The sequence below is a fragment of the Meleagris gallopavo genome, chromosome 1, assembly GCF_000146605.3.
Source record: "Meleagris gallopavo isolate NT-WF06-2002-E0010 breed Aviagen turkey brand Nicholas breeding stock chromosome 1, Turkey_5.1, whole genome shotgun sequence".
In the NCBI taxonomy this organism is placed as follows: Eukaryota; Metazoa; Chordata; class Aves; order Galliformes; family Phasianidae; genus Meleagris; species Meleagris gallopavo.
In genome coordinates, this window is record NC_015011.2 from 2,504,786 (window position 1) to 2,525,450 (window position 20,665).

Below are 20,665 nucleotides of genomic sequence, written 5' to 3' on the forward strand. Positions count from 1 at the left end.
ACACCTCCAGGGATGGGGCATCCACAACCTCTCTGGGCAGCCTGTTCCAGCACCTCATTGCTCCCATATTAAAGAACTTCCCCCTGACATCCAACCTAAATCTTTCCTTCTTCAACTTAAAACCATTTCCCCTTGTCCTGCTGTTATCTACCCTTTCAAAGAGTTGACTCCCCTCCTGTTTATCGGCTCCCTTTCGGTACTGAAAGGCTGCAGAGACAAAGGATCTTATGGGTCTCTTCAAACTCAGGATATTTTGTGATTCTATGTGTCATATTTAATTATTATCCTGGAAATACCTAAATGCTAGTTAAAAAAAATGTGGCTTTTGTGTGTAGTGAAGCTGATCAGAGTTCTTTTCAAGGTTTTCATGGCTCTGTCTTTACTCTGAACATTTAAGCCCATGATGACTCAATCATCTTGTTTCATAGAGGACAAGAACACTAGTCTGTAGAAACTACTTTACAAACTTCCTGAGAGCTTTCTGAAGTTTCTGAAATAGCTCTCACTTATCAGGGAAAAATAGAGTTATAAAGCAAGAGAGAGGGGTATTGGATTTATTTCCAAAGCAGCGCATCAGGAGCTTCACTTGTTAGGAAAGTGCATGTTCATCCTCATGTTGTTCAAGCTTTGTTTAGCACCACCATTTTGTTAATGTGTGTGCACTCACCTTGCACTTCTCTGTTCCAAATTTAGAATTGTTAAGATTGGAAAAGATTACTAAGGCCACCTAATCCAACCACCATCCCATCCCCACCATGACCTCTAAACCACATCCGTCAGTGCCACATCTACCCTCTTGAACACCTCCAGAGATGGTGACTCCACCACATTGCCTGGTGTAGCTGAGTGCTTAGCTAATAGAAGTAAAAAAAAAAATCACATAAGAATCAGTGCACTAATGTATACTACCATAAGGTTATGGTATTCCTATTGACGCAGGCTGGTCTCACAGGTGCGTATCTCATTCTCCAGGGAATAGTAAGGCTTTCCAGAAATGGATGTTGCTGCTGAATCCACCCTGTCTCGTTGTTTCAGCAGCATCTGCAATCTGAAACAGTCACCCTGTGCTCAGCAAGTTCTTGCCTTGCAGATGATGCAGGAGGCAACCCATCCTCATCTGGGGACAGAACCACTCTGGGTTCGTATCAGTGGTATGTGTCTGTGCTATTTATTACATAGCTGCAAAAAGAAACAGCCAAAACAGAGGGAAGGGGAAGCACAGTATTAGAGGAAAGGAGTTCTCAGCTGTACAGTGGCACAGGGTTGGGCAGAGAGCTTTCCCTGATGATGAGAAGTCCAGTCCTGCACTACTGAATTGCTCCGTATGGAGAAAAGGTGCAGAGGGACAAACTGCCTCAGGGTCATCTTCTATCTGCTCTGCTGCTCACCATCGTTCTCCCTGCAGTGTCCTTTGGGGACAATGATTTCAACTTCACCTCAAAATACTTCTGTTTCTTCAGTGTTTGTAGCATGCCATTGCCCTCTTTTAAAGCCAGTCTTTCCCTAGGAAGGTTTTGAAATGGAAGATTTTTTCCCTCTGTTGCTTGCTTTCCTATTGGGTCAATATTATCCTGCTTTGACTGGGGAAAACTGGTTAGGAAGCCTGGCCAGGTAAAGATCTGTCCTGACAAACATGTGAAAAGTTGCTAACTGACCTCTGGAAACTGCCCTTCAAACCAAACACCACTTCCTCATACCTTGGGCATTTATAGCTGATGTTGGCTGGCAAGGTGGAGACGAGGTTGAGGCTGGGACTTGGTATGGATCTGATCCCGTTCAACAGTCTGGAAATCAAGACTACACACCTTTTGGCATTTTGCTATTTTGAGGCTTTGAATATTCGATAATAACGTGAGTACTCATGAGTAATCTGAATTATTCATGAATTTAGGGTGAGCTTTAAAGCCAACCTGTACTCACTCCAGCCTAGTCAATGTGATTCTGGCCATCACAAGCAGAAGTCTGTGGGCTCGGTACTGACCAACAGAGCAGAGTCTCAGGATGGCTCACAGCTTGTCATGGCCTGGGCTGGGTGTCCCAGTGATCTCAAATGTCCCATGGCTGGAGGACCCAAGTACTCAGCCTGAGCTCAGCACTGAACACGCCACGTATTGCCAAGGGCTGCCACCACGCACTGGTGCTCTCAAACAGCATCCCTTTGTGTGCCCATGTTTTTTAAGGGGCATTAAAGATAACACTGCTGGAAAGTACTATTGCAACTAGACTAATAATAGCTTTTTGTTGTATTTTGGATAGATTGTTAAGATTTTAATTTGGTTAGTAGCAAGTTTTTAACTTTATATGTATGGTCACTTCTTTAGATTCCAACCAGATTTTCAGTGTAAGGCTGTACCTGATGAAAAACAACCAAACAAATGTTCTTCCCCACAGACTTCATGTTTAACTGGTTCATGGCATTTATGAAACGAAGGAAATTAGGTGCTTAGTGGATAGCATTTGCTGGTAGGATGGTCTCAAAGGTAGAAGATTAAATCTTTAAAAGAAGAGACAATTTTTTAATGATGGGAGAAAAGTAGTCTTTGATAGTATATTTCTTCTTCATGACTTAGAGACAGTTTTTGTTCTGTAGGAGGGAAGGCATATGAAGTGATGGTTGTCTCAGTAAACTCTCTGTGGAAAGACAAAGCAGCACTGAAAGTCAGTGGCTATCTGAAGTTATCTACTCTGAAAACCCTCAGGTTCTAAAATAATGAATTGGGCCTCAAGAATATTTTAAAATAGTATCTCTCTGAACTTTTTCTGTTGTATGGTGGTTTCTCTGTGTTTGAGCCCAATTTTCATCCTCTTTCCCATATCTTGTGTTCTGAACTCTCCAAGCCAATATATAATGGCAGTTTCAGTATTGGCCATTCTCATTTTGAAGTAAGTGAGGGCACACGTTAAGGCTTTCTCTCGCTGGTGGTGATGGTCAAACCATCTTTCTGATTCTGCGATTCTATCCCTGACGATTCAGAACTTCCTTTTACACAAATAGGTAAATGCTGGGATTCCAAATCATTCACACAGATAGAGAAGCTAGAGATTGCCAGAGAAACTCTACACTGTTGTGAAAATCTCCCTGAGATCAGGAGAGTGGACTGATAATAGTGCATGGCACACAGTGCCTTGGACAAAACCAAACTTACTTGATGGCTCCAGGTCAGTCTGTACACTAGTGATGGTTTAGTTGCCATAGAGACAACCAAGTCTCACTTTATCCTCTAGCACCTGTGCTATTCGCTGTTGACCTCTCCGGATTAAAGATTGAGGGTTTTGGATCATTCTCTTTATTTTTATCAGTGGTATAGCACATCGTCTAATCCTAGTTGTACCTCTCAGGGAGGAAAAAAAAGACAAAAAAAGCCAACCTCCTTTCCCCACGCTTGTTGTGTCAGCCAATTATCCGAAGTGGTGACAAGGAGAAAAAATGAATTAGCCATAGCTTTGTAATGTCAGCGTTATTTATCTTGTATAAGCTTTGCCCGGCTCAACTGTGGATCAGCAAAGGAGAGCTTTTATTCTTCCGTCCTCTCTTTGAAGCTTATTTATTCATTTATTTATTTATTTTGTCGTTCCTTTTCTTGATACAAGGCCTTTGCTCCGTCATACCATCATTACAAAATGTTTTCGTTCTGACCTGAAACAGGAGGCTTTTCCTGATCAGGTAATGGACCAGCGAGGAGTCATCATGAAGGAGGAGTGAGGGGGGGAGGCGGGGTCTCACGGCTCTCATTTTCCTCCTTCTCCTCTCTCTACCCCTGTGATAATGAAACCCACTCCATTGGGTCTATTTTCTCTGATCTCTTAACTCATACAAAAAGCAGGTGCTGAGACTGGAAGTGGCCCCTGTTACATTTCCCCCACCCCCCCCATCTTTTGCCATGCATATCTTGCTGAGACTATACCCTCTTTCACCTGCTGTTACAAGACCTTTCAGAAGAAAAATGGCATTTCCTGGCAGGAGGCAGGAAAGCAAGGGACACTAAATTGGGATCCAGTCTGAAAGGAGTGCCCTGGCAACAAGCCCACAAACACTTCAGATCTGAAGCACTGAGTCACAGAGCAAAGAGGCAAAAATGCATCCTTGAAAAACAATAGCATTGCTGCACCTGCTCGAAACTGCCAGAGCCAGCAGTACACTGTAACACTTCAAAACTGCCAGGGAACCAGGTACTGGAATAAGATACTCCTCAGCAGGAGTGAAACCAGTTAAATCTTTCGGTAAGGAGTGCTGAGTGATAGGAGAAGTGAGCTTGTAGGATAACATCCATCAATCCCAATGTAAGAAGACAGGAGAAGAAATAAATTATCTTGCAGTGTGCTTGCTCATATATGAACGTTGCTGGCATTTTCCTTGCTGGCTTTTGAGGCAGTTGTCACGGAATGAATGTCTCCTTGCAGCGAATGGAGACTACAAAGGTACAAGGACCTCTAATAAATAAGCCAGACTCTTGGTTCTGGAGTTGATAGTTGGGTTCAGTGGTTCAGCCTGGCTAGTTTTCCCTGTCTCATGTGTTATTTTACCTTTTTGGAGGTATCTCTAGCCCAGCCCAGCAAAGGCAGCAAGACAGGAGCTTTCTGTCAATGCGGGGAGCTATACAAGCGTGGCATGCAGACTGTCAACAGGCAGTAAATCTGTTTCAAGCTCTTTTGTTATTCCAAGCAATTGCTGAATAACTTCTCGGAATTACTTCCAGTTGATATCTCTTATATGAAAAGCTCACAGAAAGCTTATTATGTTCAAAATTCGGAAGATACGGATTCTCACATGCTAAACATCCATTAGCAACTGGATAAAGGCAATTCATAGGATCAAATTCCTATAGGGTTGCTTTTTGTAGATGTGCAGGTGAAATTTGTTCTGTGAGAACTATCTCTGAAGCATCCTTCAAATAAATGGAAATAAATTCTTGATAATAGGATCTGGCTGTTGATACCAGACATGAGATGGACGATTGAAGACAAAGCCAAAACACTATCAGCATTTGAGGGGAAGGAAAAAATCATGGTTTGTAGGGTGATTTTTAGCTCTGCACTTCTAGGGTTAATACTGGAAAGTCCTGATGTTTAATAGTGAAAAGAATAAAGTTTCATCTGTCTTGACATGCACTCAGACTGCTGAGTCTGGATTTCAGAGTATTTTTGTTTTAAATGTGATGCTACTTGTAACATTTGCATTTTCAAAGACTGCTAGCACATGTAATTAGTGATATTGGGAAACTGGGGAGACTGCATCAACAGTCTTTCTTTCTAAGCCTGTTTACAACGTGACCCTTTAGAAAGCAGGCTGCTCACAACCATTTTCTTGCCTTAGAGACTGCATGGCTGGATGTGAAGGTGAAATTACTCAAATTTACCCAGCTGCTAGATATGTTTTAAAAACAAAGGGTTAATCCATGCACCAATGACTCTGTAGTTACAAACTCCAGAAGGTAATTCAGATATTCCTGTCTTTTCTGGTGATGGGGAAGCTAAGATGTTTGAATTCCCAACTCAGCACCCTTTTAAGTGTCTGTAACTCAGTGGAGTAAAAGGAAGCCAATGACCATCCTCCTCCTCCATCACCCATCACGAAAGTTTGACTTGATTTTTCTTTCTTAGGATAATTTTTTCTTAAAGGGATGGTCAAATCTCAGAAAGATAAAAAGAAGTGGATTATACAAAGTACAAGAAATTTAGAAAAGTGGAGTAGAAAAGTAAAAATTCATAGCTTTTTAATTTTTTTTTAATTTCCTACCGTAAACGCCCTGTCTTTGAGGCCAAGGCCTGTGCTGGTTTTGCTATTAACTATCATGGATCCAAACCAGAGCCCAAAAATCTCTTATTCTTCAGTTTCAAGGAATTTTCAATCATGAGCTACTTGTCTGCCCACTGCAGCAATAATGTCCCACACCAAAATCTAGCACCCAAACTATCATCAGTCTGCTGATGCCTGCAATTTGGACTTTCAAGACTTAGTCCCAGCCATTCTTTTGTTTTGAGTAAACAGCCCTTGAAGTATCTTCAGGCATATTCACATTTGAAAGTGTGATTGTTGCTGTGAAAATCTCATTGATGGTGGCAAAGACCAAGTGCTCAGGAGGGGCTGAGACAAGATTTCCCCTTCTCTTTTGGGAGGATGTTGCAGTATCCTAAATCAATTGGCAGGGTTCTGCGTGTTGATGTGAGTGTGTATTAATTCATCTCAGACGACAGGCTTAACTGAACTTGAGTTAACCCTTCGTCCATCTCTCACAGATAACATCTGGGTGGGATGAACCTGCGCTATTGCTGGCCATAACCTCATGTGCTGCTGATTTGGCTGTGTTGGCAGAGGAATGGGAGTGGGAGGAGGCAGGGAGAGAACCAGCAGGGGAAGAAAGGAGTGATGATTTGGGCCAGTAATTTTTGGCATGAGCCCAGCTCCTTGTTGATGGGGAATTGCTCAGGACCTCTACATCCAAAATCATAAAATCATAGAATCATAGAATGGCTTGGGTTGAAAAGGACCTTGAAGATCATCTAGTTTTAACCCCCCTGCCACAGGCAGGGTCACCAACCACTAGACCAGGCTCCCCAGAGCCACATCCATCTCCAGATCACCTGATGGCTGTGCTTTTGTCCGTCTCACTTCTTACATTTTCCCATTTTGCCCTTTTATCCTCCTTGGTGTTGGCAGGAGTGGAGTGTGCAGTCTGCCAGGAGGGCAATGTTTTCAGAGGGGATCTCTGAATGAAGGATGCTCCTTGGAGTTTTGAACCTCGACTCCCCGCTGTTTCAAGCCCTACAATACCATACCTTGCAGGCAAAAGATCAGAAAACATTGCTGCCCTTGTCAGTGAGCTGCCACCAGGGTCCTGGGTGCAGCTGGGCATATGGGCAAGCCACTATTTATTTACTCACTGCCGAGGGTTCATTATCTCCAGACTCCATTCAGATGGTAGTTTCCAGATTCCCGTGGGAAACCAGTTCAGCACAGATGACACAATGCCCTGGGCAGGAGGTGGATGGCAGCATCCTTGGCTGTGCATAGCTGAAAGGGAGCGCAAAGGGACATGGACCGGGTAAATGAAGGAGCTGAAAGCCTCACTGATGGTGTTGTTGACATCAGTGGTAAGGCTGTTTTCACAGCTAATGTGACACTGAGGGCTGAGGTTCTTTGTACAAAGTAAATATCTGTATTTATCATTGCCAGCTTATGGTTAGGTTCTTTTGAGAGAGGTTCAGGTTCTTTTAAGAGAGGAGGGCTGTTCCATCCTCATTTTTAAATGACTCCTACCTGGAGAGTGCAGAGCTGCCAGATCCCCACGAGGAGGACAGTACGTGTGTATGCCTCTGTGTTCCCTAAAAACACCCTTCTAAGCCTTGCCTTTGTGCATCCTTGGAGAAGGACCAAGCAATTGGGACTGTAATTTGGGACTTGCTCTAATTTGGGAGAAAGAGAGCTTCAGATCTTCCCTTCACTGGGCACAAAGGAGTGTGTTTAGCATGTATGAATTAATTGGTGTATGTTTAAATACACCTGTTCTTCTCGACCGAGACGTGTAATTGAGGGAACAGTGGATGTGGTGTGAATAAGTAGGTTTAATAAGTTACTTATTTATGAAATTACCAATAATAAGTGAGTTTGTGGTGGATGCCTCATCCCTGGAGACATTCAAGGTCAGTCTGGATAGGGCTCTGAGCAACCTGTAGGTGTCCTTGTTCATTGCAGGGGAGTTGGAGTGGGTGGCCTTTAAAGACCTTTCCAACTCAAACGATTCTATGATTCTAAGCTTTGCTTATATCCTTGCATTCATTGCTCATTTAGGCATCCTGCAAACAGTTGGGAGAACTTTGGATGCTGGATACACTTTCATTTGCTGTTGTGTTTCACCCTAGAAGAACATGCGTTGTTTCACTGGATTATGTGATGTTCTGTAATCTGTATTTTATAGCAATCTGGGTATTCTTGTTTACATGCTCAGTTCTCATCTAATTTGACACTGCTATAAAGTGATCGTGGACCTATTGGAGTAGGATGTAACAAAACCATCAGAAAAGTTTTCTTAATGTTTTCAGACTAAGAGAAAAGATTGGCATAGCTCTAAGACCTGTCCTGCTTCTCCTCCCTAAGTCTGAACCAAGGTGATTTTCAATAAATGATTTTTTCTTTCCTGAGTCATACAGCTGGTTTTAAATCTAGTGTATAAAAATGATTAAAATTTGAAAAAAAACAATACCATACCTGTACTTACGTCAGTAATCGATAGGAGCATATGTCCAAGCTTCAAACAAAGAAAGCATAAGTTAAGGACAGTTCTCCCATTCTAGTAACAGGAACAGTCTTGCTTTTCTGCATATTATTAACTTAAACTAGAGCTGAGTTTGGAAGAGTGCTTTACGTTGGAAGACAACCTCCCTAGTTGGTTCAACTATAAAGTTGAGAAGAAGAGTATGTTCTCCACAGCATATTGTATCCTTTTTTTGGCATGCATAGTGTTGGTGAGACTGCCAGTTATATTCTAAGGGTTTGTCTTATGGAATGGTATCAAAATGGATGGTTGTTTTGTCATTTGAGTTGTTCATGGATAATAAGGGCGACAAAGATGCCCTGAAATTTAGTCACCATAAATGGCTGCTGGAGTCCAAGAAGTCTTTGGACAGTGCTCTCAGACGTAGGGTTTGGATTTTGGCTGGTGCTGCATGGATCCAGGATTTGGACTCTATGATACCTGTGGATCCCTTCCAACTTGGGATATTCTGTACTGTGCAAGAGTAACCTGTTGCTGTATCCACTGAACTTTCCCATCTGCTTGGGTATATATAGTGCTCTGACAGGAGGAAAGCAGTCTGATTACGTTCTTTAAAATTACAATGCACCCATCTGAAGTATGATGCGTAATGTACAAATATAATGTACAAGTTTGAAGCCTGGCATCCTGGTGCTTACTGGTTGACTTCAAGCTTTGTATGTATGTTGGCTGTAAATCAACTGGAGGAGCTTGGAATGAAAGTTTCGTTAAAATAATCTCTGCTATATTAAGTTTTGTGTGTAAACAGGTGCAAAACGATTAGCTGCCTAGAAATAAACTCAAAGAAACAGCAATCTTGAGTGTGCTGCGTATTAGGGCAGCATAGTGCAAAGGAAGTGTAAGTCTAGAGCCTCAAGGAGTTAAACGAATACATAGGAGCTAAAAAACCTCACGATGCTTCATGGGAAAAGGGGAAAATATTCTATTTAGAGACGGTACTGCTCACACATCAGATGTTTTCTCCAGTTCTCTCTCTCTGTAATTTAAGGATAAAAAAAATATCATTGGGGGCAATTTGCATGAAAGGGATCTTTGTATCTGAAGTGCCCATCTGCTGTGCAGCTTACCTCCCCCCTGACGACATAGCCATCTGCTTTTGACATCACAACCATCTTTGCGACGCGGGGTTCCAGGCGAAGGAGCCAGTGACACTTTATTAACACCTTGCCTCCATGCTGTCCTGTTATTTGGAAGGATTGCCAGGTGCTTTGCCATTGGCATGCATGCTTCAAGCTGGCATGAGGTGCCGTGGGACAGCAGTGCATCCACCTCTGGGTGGCTTGAGGGAGGTTGTGGTGACGCTATGTGTCACAAAGCAGACTTTTGGGGCCATAAGCAGTTTTGAAGAAGGACTGCAATTTTCAATTTGCGTTTGTATAGCACCTCATGTGATGGAGGAGCCCCACTGCAAGAAATCAAATAATAATAATTACAAGGTTGCTGATAACACTTAGAAGGCAGCGATTTGATTACCTTCTCTTGCATCAGCCTAAGACACTTCTAATTGCATGGTTGCACTGTAGTGTCATTCATTCTCAGGCCTAACCACGATTTCCCCTTCACAGCTCATCCCATCCCAAGCAGACAGCAATCAACCATAGTATCATAGAATGGCTCAGGTTGGAAGGGACCTCAAAGATCATCTAGTTCCAACCCCTTGCCATGGACAGGGTTGTCAACCAGTAGATCAGGCACTAGATCAGGACCCCATCCAACTGGCCTTGAAGACCTCCAAGGACAGGGCATCCACAACCTCTCAGGGCAGCACCTCATCACCCTCTCAGTGAAAAAATCCCCCCTGACGTCTAATCTAGATCTCCCTAGTGCCCAAAGAAGAAACTCAGGGAGGAGAACATCCGGCTTTCTCTTTGCATCTGATTTACCTGGTCAAGACTTAAATACTACATGGGTAAGCACAATGGATCAGAAAAGATATAAATAAATAAATAAATACATGTTTCCAACAGCCCAGATGGTAATGGCTCAGTGAAAAAACGTCCCACCTTCCAAAATGCCAGTTCTCCTCTCACTGTGTGTCAGCCTGTGGGGAACAGCACGAGCTGTCACAATTGCTGTACACATGAATTGTGCTGTCATGGACCAAGGGAGATGCCTTCGGCTTAGGGTTACAATGCACCTGGATTTCTGGGCATGTATTTTCCTTTGTCTAGCTAGAAACATGGTCTGGGTGTGTTTGAGGTTTGGGGTTTCCCATGTGTGGTTTCCTTTGTTTTATTATTATTATTTTTTTTCATGTACATTCACCATGGGTTTCTTCTCTCTGAAAGCAAGCAGAACCACTGTGGAATATTGTTGGTCTGGCTGCTATCCACCAAGAAACTCTGGAATTAACCATCTAAACTATTCCTCTTGGAACCAAACTTTTTCTTCAAACTTCACTGAAATAAAACAACCAGGTGTAATATTACTGGATAATATTGATATAGCAGTGACATTATTTTTGGTGACAATACTAAAAAGGGAAAAAAGATCTTTTGGCTCATGTCAAGCAAATTGTTTGGTTTTACCTAATCAGTTTCCCTTCAGAAATCTTTCATTTCTGCAAGAAAAGTCGAGGAAAGGAGTGGTGTGGATTAACCCCAGCCGAAATTAAGAGCAACAAGAGATGTTTTGCTTGGCTTGCAACCAGAGCCTGGGAACAAACCTGGCATTCACATGAATCCATGTGCACAGACATACCCCTCACTGCACTTGATGGAGGGAGAGAAGTTAAATCCTGGAGTTAAGTGCTTCTGAGCAAGTTCCCAGCCTTCCCACTGTCTCCTTTGCATGGGAAATGCCAGTGCAGGCCTCAAATTCCTCTCAAATTAAGACCTATTCTTCCCCTGCTGCAGCCAGGGGAATTGAAAGAAGCAGCAGGGCAAATTGTTTCCCCGAGTTCTCCGTGCCAGTCAGCAGGTTCATTAATCTCATCGCAGAGCTGCTGCTGCACCAGGTGCACAGATGATTATAATATTGCCTACCATCCCTGCCAGGAGAGAATGCAGAGGGAAGCTCTCATTGGATGATAATGCTCCTATAATCCACTTACTGGAGGTAGTTTCTTGGTTTAGTTTGAATGCAGTTTCTGCCTCTGATCGTCTCTCTGCCGGTGCAGGCAGAGCGACTCTGAGCGACTGGAAACTCTTAATCCTTTGCAAGCATCTGTCAAATTGTTTTCCCATCTGGGACCTCTCTTCTCACAAGCCGGGAAGCCTGCATTGAATTCAGTGGGAGATGAAAGCATGCAGTACCTTGTGGGATAGAGCACATATTTATGAACTGGATAGGAAGCATGAGGTTCCTTTGATAGGCGCAGCACTCACTCCCCTTTCCAGCTTGGAGAAAGTGGGAAGCAAACCTCTTTCTTCCCAAATCACAGCTCTTGGAGAGCATCCTGATAGGAAAACAAATCCATAAACAGTGAAAAATGTGGTAACACATTCCCTTTGCCTTCTCCAGGCAGGCAACACAGAGAAGCCAAGTGGCCGGCGTGCCGATGCTGGTGGGAGCTGGCGGGGTGCCTGGGGTTGGTGCTGCACGGATGGGAAGCAGCTGTCAGAGAGCCATAGGGGGGTCTGTTTGCCAAGTGGGGCACGGATGGGTCACGTGGGGAAGCAGCTACTCTCATATTCCACCCCCCAAGGATGATGTTGGGCTTTTCTTTCTATCTGAAGAGTTGTTGTGGTGGTGTTTTTTTTTTTTCCTCTCCGCCCCGTGAAATAGGTGAATGATGGAGTTATTCAGGGCTATTGAATGCAGCACACAAAAGCTTCTCCAGGATACAGACAAGAAGCACAGCTTGACTTGGTGTGGGGCACTACCCAATGAGGTGGGGATTGAGGTTGGGGGGCATTTCCAGCTTTATGCTGGGGTTTTTCTCTGCCTGTCCTTGTCCCTTTGCGAGCAAGGGTAGCTCTAGCATCCTTTCCTTAGTTAATCATATCAAACTGACTCTGTTTTGCAGCTCTTTTGAACAAATGGTTGCTGAAGGCTTTCACTTAGCCTCAGTCTCTTGATCTATTGCAGGGCTCATGATGTTTAAAACAGAAACTGTTTCCATTATCCCTTTCTTCTCCTTGGGAAGTCCAAAGAAGTGAAGCTTCCCAGATTGTGGATGACACAAAACATCATACACTTGTTTTCCCTTTTTCTAGAAATTTAACACATTTTGCTTTCGCTGAGGTTCAAAAGTTCGTTCAGCAACAGTTGGTTCTCTGAGCTTTTTGCAAAGGCCTCTGGGTAAACTGAAAAAGGAAAAACAATGCTGTTAAATAGCTGCAGGACATCAGAGTAACAAAACATATTAAATGCACATCGTGCCCTTAATATTATTAGAGTTGCAAGCATGCTGACATGAAACTCCAGCATATGCATACGTTTTATTTCCTTACCATGTGTCAGTATGTTCTGCAAGTAGTTAGGAGGCTGACCTTTATATCGTCCACTTCCTGGATTTCTTTTAATTTGACCCAGCATCTGGGATCAAAGCATCAGTCCATTCAGATAGGTAGAGATGCAAAAAATCCTACTCGCCCTTCAACATACTTTATTGTGCAATTGGAAGAGCGCTTTGGATAATGGCTCGGTGAAGGGCTGCATTAGCAGATGTTGCCCACATCATGTTGACAGCCCTGTGTTTATGATCAGTGCCACTTTCAGATCTGAAAGCCAAGTGTTGCGCACCGCTTGCTTAAATGCTTACAGATGCTTTAAGCAATGGCCTGACATATGGGAACCAAATCCGGGTGGAATGCACCCAAACAGCAAAGTCACTGAGCAGAGACCACAGCTGAAGACAGATGTGGTGTAATAGATCGTGTTGGTAGTCCATAACTGTAGAGAGAGGAAGAGTCCCCTCCTGACACAAGGGGTGGACAATGTGATGAGACCACCTCTTGCAACTATGGGAGCCTTAACTCACTCCAAAACCTGGGCCCACATGACGGATGCTTTAGTCATGAAAGGTCATAGAATCATTTAATGGCTTGGGTTGGAAGGGACATTAAAGATCATCCAGTTCCAACCCTCTGCCATGGACAGGGTTGCTACCTACAGATCATGTTAGATGAGACCCTTATCCAACTTGGCCCCATGAAAGGGGCATCCACAACTTCTCTGGGCAGTCTGTTCCAGTGCCTCAGCACCCTCTGAGTAAAGAATTTCCTCCTAACATCTGACTTAAATCTATCTTCATTTAGTTAAAAAACGTTCCTGTAAGTCCTATTGCTATGTAAAGAGTTGGTCTCCATATTTTTATAAGCTCCCTTTAAGTACTGAAAGATGGCGAGCTAAAGTTTTTCTTCAGGTTCTCTAACGATGTTTCAGGGAAAGCATGTGTATGTAACATCTGGCTCTGAGATGAGTCAGGAGCGGGCAGCAGTGCATCACACAGCAGGGGACTGCTCTGAGCTGGATGCTCTCTGAGGAAAACTGCCTTCTGGTGTGGTGTTGGGACAATATCCAATGTGCTGAGGCCCAGGATCTACTTGGGGCTCCTAAGGCCAAGTACAGTGCTACTAAACCAAAATAACTGTGATGTATCTAATGAACAGCCCTGAGTTCATTAACATTTCCAAGAGCAGCTTTCACTCAGCAGCATGGCCATGCCTATATCCATGGAGTGTTGCACTCAGAAGTTCCTGGGTGCAGTCTTCTGTCATCTTCCATTCCAGTACTGGTGGTTGCCCTTTGGGTCCTTTTTGCATCTTCCAAGGATATCTCTAGAGAATCCATACCAGGCTGCTGACACCAAGTGCTTGCTGGACACGAAGTTCAACCAGACCTGTCAGCAGCCCACAGGAACATTTTGCACACCATGAAGGGACGTGGCAGACTGTCAGAGTTTCATCTGTGCTCTACTGACTCCTCAGCCAGCATCCAGAGAAGGCCTACAGCATCTTCTGGGCTTTCAGCCATACAAGAAAGCTGGAAGGTTGGAATGGGTTTCCTGGCACTGCCTCTGGCTGTTGTGTCTCCTCCATCCCCTTTGCTGGAGCCAGGATGCTGTGTGCTGCTGCAGATAGTTTGCAGCTTATCTCCATAGTAGGACACTAAGTACAGTCTCTCCCAGTGCATTTGCTGGTGTGGTTTCAGCCTGAGCTAATTTGCAGAGCCTCAAGGGCATGTTTCAAGGGTTAAAAGACGTGTCTTTAGGAATCAAGAGTTGTCTTGGTTTGGTAAAAATAGGGTAGGGTAGTGTACAGTAGAATAGGATAGGATAGGATAGGATAGGATAGGATAGGATAGGATAGGATAGGATAGGATAGGATGGAGTAGAGTAGAGTGGAGTAGAGTAGAGTAGAGTAGAGTAGAGTAGAGTAGAGTAGAGAAGCCTGAGTTGGAAGGGACCCACAGGGATCACTGAGTCCAACTCATGGCTCCACACAAGACTAACCCAAAATTCAGACCACATTCATGAGGGCATTTAGCAAGTGTCAGTGAGCACAAAACCAAGCAGTGCCATGTAGTTTGGCAACAGAAGTGTCTGTGACTGATTTCTTATACTAGTTGAGAACTAGCAGAGAACCCAGGACTTGTAGGTGCCAGTTTGACTTATTACTTGATGATGTACCACCACTCTTGTGTTCCTATGCCTCTATGGAGCAGATGTCACCAAGTGCCTGCCCTCAAACAAGAAACCAGCAACGTCCCTCAAAGAGATTTATGAGGCAGGAGGGCTGACAACACAGTGTTGGGTCTATCAAGGCATAAGTGAGGGCCCAGCCCTTATTGCTTTTACTGCAGAGAGTCTCTTTAATTGTGATAAATGCTATGCAGCATCAAACTACAAAGGCTTCTCTAGTCTGGGGCAACATGTACATCTGGCTTGAGCCACATGGCGAGGAGGAGCTGGAGCTGGAATGACAGATGCATGCACAGATGCCCATCGTGGGACAGATGTGCCCCTTGGCAAGGAGCAGGGCATCAGCCCCCAACTGTTGCCTTTCTCCCCCTGCTCTCTCTCAGAAAATGATAACTTGCTCCTTGTTATCAGTTGGAGACCATCAGGTGTGCTCTTATCTTCTAGATGTGCTTTATCTGAAAGGTATTCAGCTCATGTGCACCTGGTGTGCACCAGCTGGGGTTAAATGGGGTATGCTAGTATGGATACATCTTCAGGCCTTAGAATGGCACAGAAACAAAAGGATTAGAATGGTGCAAAATAAATACTATGGATTTCCTCTTAAATGGAGATTTCACTCCCTGTGTTCTCTCCCAGCATTTTTTCCTGCATGTATACCCATACCCATACACATACACAGTGTTCCCTCCTGGGATGGACTGTGACCTACAAATACCACTGTGGAGGTGTTAAACTGTATCTGCACTAGGTGCTAAAAGGTGTTTCATCATGTTAACTGCACAGAAAGAAAGAAAATATCCAAACAAAAAGCACTTATATTTCCTTTCTTGTCAAAGTCTGTGCACTCCATGCACCTGGGCCATCTCCCTTGCTGCAGTTGGTGTTTTCAGGTCCTGTCGTGCTGGGAAACTGGAGTGGTTTATTGACATTCACTATAAATTTGTATGGAGTGTACAGTTGTAACATTTAGATTTTCCCATACAGCTGCATATTTTTCATGGGTTTAATTTTCATTTCAGTCAGTGTTTTCTCATTTGGGAACTTACCAATGGTTTATAGTTGGTCAACTGGTCTGGTGTCTCATGGTTAAACCTATATATGTATCATCACCTTTGTTCACCCCATCTGATTGCCTCCTCACTAGCAGTGAAAACACTTTTTTACTGTAATTTATTTATTTTTTTACTGTTTGAGTGACTGAGCACTGTATCAGGATGCCTGGAGTATTTGTGAAGTATTCATGCTTTGAGATATTGAGATATTCAAGCTTGTCTGCAGTATGTCCTGAGCAAATAACTCTAATTGACCCTGATGTGAACAGGGAGCTGGACAAGGTGATCTGCAGAGGTGTCTTTGACCTCAACTAATTTAGGATTCCGTGATATCTGTGATTCTGGACTCTCTGATCTAGCTGTAGGTGCCCCTTCTTATTGCAAGGGAGTTGGAATAGATGGCCTTTAAAGGTCCCTTCCAACTCCAGCAATCCTATGATTGAGATCTCTACATGCCCACTGAACCATGTCATTCAGTGCCACATCTCTGTGTTTCGTGAACACCTCAAGGGACAGTGACTCCACCACCTCCCTGACAGCCTCTGCCAATGACTGACTACTCTTTCTGAGAAGTAACTTCTCCTAATATCCAACCTGAACTTCCCTAGTTGCAACTTAAAGCTATTGCCTCTTGTCCTATTGACATGTATTGTGCTTATGTGTTATGGTGGACAGAAGTGCCCGGAGAGAGATAAAAATTGAGACTTTTTTTAATGCCAGTATAACCATTGCTCAAGTTGAATGTAATTCTTTATGCCAGTGTTTGCAGGGAGTTTATGAAAGCCCATCTACACGTGCATGGAGTACGTGGTATGTCTACCTCTGCACTTAGAGGTTTGGGGAGGCAGGAGGCTAAATGCAGCTGTGTGCAAATGTGTAGTATATGCCACTGCCATTCTTAATGTGTGAGAGTGCAGGAACACAAAGTGTAATTCTGCGTCCTTGAGTTTGCAGAGGACTGCTGTCTGTTTTGTGCCTTCACAGGTAGGAGTGTGTATGTGTACACACAACCTGTGGCTGTGCAGCGTTGAGTCTCTTGGTCTAGGATGAGAAATGTAATTTTTTCTTTATTTTGGCATTGCACTGAATATTCTGGTGAGGAACAGCAGAAACCTGACAGGAACGCTAATGCTTTGTGTCCTGCAGTCACATTGCTGCAGATTTTCTGCTGCATATCCAGCATTGCAGTGCTGTTACTGCTGTAAGCTATTGCAGTATAAAAGTGTAGGATGAGAAACAGATTTTGGTGCATGCTCTCAAGTTACATGCAAAGAAACAAGGGTTGAACTGGTAGGAATGCATGGAGAGTGGAAGATGGTTTCACCAGGACATATTGTCCTAACTTGCTTCATTATTGAAGACTAAGATCCTTAAACAGTCTTTGGAAAAAGAACTGATAGGGAGGGGATGCTCTCCTGTAGATCTCATTTAGGGTCTTGCAATGCATAATAATGTGCAATAGCTGAAGGGATAGCTTTTAGGAGAGGGTGTGTACAGGGCTGTTCCTCCGGTTGGGAAGGAGCTTTTCCTTGATGTCAGTGGTCTCTTCCTGCCCTGACTCTGCCCTTGCTCCCGCCAGGACAGCAGCTTGTGATTGCCACCGTTGGCTCTGCATCTGGAAGCTCATAGGGAGCATGGTGTTCTGTCTTGGTTTAATCCCAGTTACCACTCTCCAGTTCCACCCTCATTTCCCTAAAACTATGATGGTGTTGGAGACCCATGAGATGTGGCACTAACCTCATTTTTAAGGGAATATCAGCCACAGGATATCACAGCTCGATCTTCCCTTCACCATTCACAGAATCACAGAATGGCCAGGATTGGAAGGGACCTCAAGGATCAGGAATCTCCAAACCCCATGCCACATGCAGGGCCACCAACCTCCACATTTAATACTAGACCAGGTTGCCCAGGGCCCCATCCAACCTGGCATTGAACATCTCCAGGCATGGGGCATCTACAACCTCTCTGGGCAGCCTGTTCCAGCACCTCACCACTCTCATAGTAAAGAACTTGAAAGATCTTCTTTCTAGGAGGGGAATTCCTCCTATATCTCTACGGTGTCCCAGGATGCTGCATCCCAGGGAGATGCTTTGGGCTGTGCAGTGGTCTGAAGCTTGAGATGCATTCAGGCAGAGGAAAAGTGGAGACACCTTTGCAGACTGACATCTTTGTGAGCCAAAGCCTGGATGTAGCCCAGACCCTCTATCCACCCACATCACTGAAAGATGTGCTGCATCCTTAAAAGAAGATCTTTCATTTTACCTCAAGAGTGATGGCTAATCCACCCTCTGGCCAACCTCCAGGTTTGCTCTGGAAGGACATTTGTCATCCTTTGGTCTCTTTGCATCTGTACAGAAAAGTGGAGATACGACTTATTTACTGCAATACAATCCCTCCTCCCCTTTCACAAAGCAAGAGGCCCCAAACCTCCAGTCAAGTAGCCAATAAATACATCAGTCTTTCACTACAGCTGCAGTTGAAGGCTGTGACTAGCAGGCCAATGCCTGCCTCTGCTTCTTTGAAGGAGGAAGATGCACAGAGATTAAGGAAGGAATACCATCCAGATGGACTTGGACAGGCTCAAAAAGTGGGCTCATGAGAATATAATGAGGTTCAACAAGGCAAAGTGCAAGATTTTGCACTTGGGTCGAGGCAGTCAGAGATATGAGAGCAGCCCCGTGGAAAAGGACTTGGGGGTCCTGAGGGACAAAAAGCTGGACATGAGCCAGAAGTGTGCTCTAGCAGCCTAGAAGACCAACGGTATCCTGAGCTGCAGCAAGAGGGAGGTGGCAACAAGACAGGGAGGTGATTGTCCACCTCTGCTTTGCCCTTGTGAAGCCCCATCTGAAGTACTGCGTCCCACAGTGGAGCTGTTGGAGTGGGTCCAGAGGAGGGCAACGAAGATACTCAGAAGGGCTGGAGCACCTCTGCTATGAAGAAAGGTTGAGGGAACTGGGTTTGTATAGCTTGGAGAAGAGAAGGCTTGAGGGAGGCATCATTGTGGCCTTTCATTACTTCATGGAGCGTATAAACAGAAGAGGGACTTACTTTTTACATGGTTTAATAGTGATAAGACAAGGAGGAATGGCTTTAAACTAAAAGGCAGGAAATTTAGGTTAGATGTTAGGAAGAAAATCTTTACTCAGAGGGCGGTGAGGCACTGGAGCAGGCTGCCCAGAGAAGTTTCATATGCCCCATCCCTGGAGATGCTCAATGCCAGATTGGATGGGATCCTAGGCAATCTGATCTGGTGGCTGGCAACCAGCCATGGCAGGAGGGTTGGAACTCAATGGTTTTTAAGGTCTCCTCTGTCCCAAGCCATTCTGTGATTCTACAGTTCTCTTCTTAAGAAGAGGATTATCTTCTTTTTCCTCCCATAGAGTTCCCCAGACTCCCCCAACAATTGTGGGAGGAGGAGGAAGCAATTACTTTCCAGCCAGCATGTGCCAGTAGTTAGCAGAAGTGTCTGACACCGAAGAACAGGCACTGTTGTGTGTGAATGAAACAAAGCAGTAAAACTGCTGCTGTCACACACGGCAGATGACAGTGACTGCAGAAGTCCCTCGAACTTGAGGATTTCCATCCCCAGCGTGCAAAACTGTGGAAGCTGAATGGCTGCACAGTGTGGTTGCAGTCTCACCTCATTGTGGATTCCAGGGGAGTGAAGGAGCGGGAGGGGGAGCAGGTGCACACTTGGGAGGAGGTGGGACAAGTTATTATCAGCCTGAGCGTTAATTGCCAAATTAACATCACACTGTGCAGCACGAGTAAATAAGAGTCACCAGTTTGGGTTTCTTGCAGAATGCGCCTGTACCGAAGGGCTTTGTGTCTGCTCTGAAGAGGGGCTTTAAACTAAAAGAAGGGAAATTTAGATTAGATGTTAAAAAAAATTCTCTACTCAGTGAGTGGTAAGGCACTGGCACAGCTGCCCAGAGAAATAGTGCATGCCCCATCCCTGGAGGTGCTCAAAGCCAGATTGAATGGGGCCCTGGGCAGCCTCGTCTGGTGGAGGGCAACCAGCCCATGGCAGGGGGGTTGGAGCTCAATGATCCTTAAGGTCCCTTCCCACCTAAGCCATTCCATGGTTCTATGATTCTATGAACACGTAGAGATGTTGTTTCTGCAAAAGTGCTTCTCAGATTGTTCTGGCTGCACATCGGCTGGAGGTGACTCTCCATCCTTTGGGCTATTTCTCTGTGGGTTTTTTTGCTGCTTAAAGTTACTAGAAGCTGTTAAAAATCTATACTTTCCACAGCAAGAGACAGCTGCATTTCAGGAGTGAAGTGATTCCTAGAACCAAACCGCCCTTTTCTCCAGGCAGCTTCATCTGTGAAGTACTGCAGGTCCTTTGGGATGATTATAAGGTATTTGTAGTTGAGGAGACGGGTGACTTAGCCCTCACCATATGAATGATACCGCAGCAATGGCAGCCTTAAACACAGACAGCTAGAGGTCACATTTGATTACATAAAGACTGGATTTCAGCTGAAGCAGCTGGGAGAGGTGTTCCTCCCTCCTTGAGAAATGACAAGTGCAAAAACATCCTTTCTGACTTGGGTTTCTGAGGCAGCCAAAAGCAGAGTGCCTCTGTGTCTGAAATGGGTGTGGGATGCCAGCGGCTCTATTATCCTTGGCAGGGGGAAGCGACTTGTTAGCAGAGCCCAGCTGGCAGGGTTCAGAAGCCGTGGCAAGCAGTGTCCCCTGCATTCGTCTTCCCTTTCCCTTCCAGGGAGCGCATTAGGATGTATCTC

The 20,665-nt window shown here is 44.6% G+C and overlaps 1 protein-coding gene and 1 long non-coding RNA gene across 4 annotated transcripts in view; one reads left to right on the forward strand and one right to left on the reverse strand.

Moving 5' to 3' along the window:
* Window positions 1–20,665, forward strand: part of PLXNA4 (plexin A4) — a 429,864-nt gene that overhangs the window by 164,088 nt on the left and 245,111 nt on the right. The window lies entirely within an intron of this gene.
* LOC109367322 lies at window positions 8,271–10,407 on the reverse strand. The gene is made up of 3 exons (XR_002114379.2): window positions 10,277–10,407; window positions 9,341–9,678; window positions 8,271–9,249 (listed from the first exon to the last, which is right to left on the reverse strand). It is a non-coding gene; the product is annotated as an uncharacterized LOC109367322 (long non-coding RNA).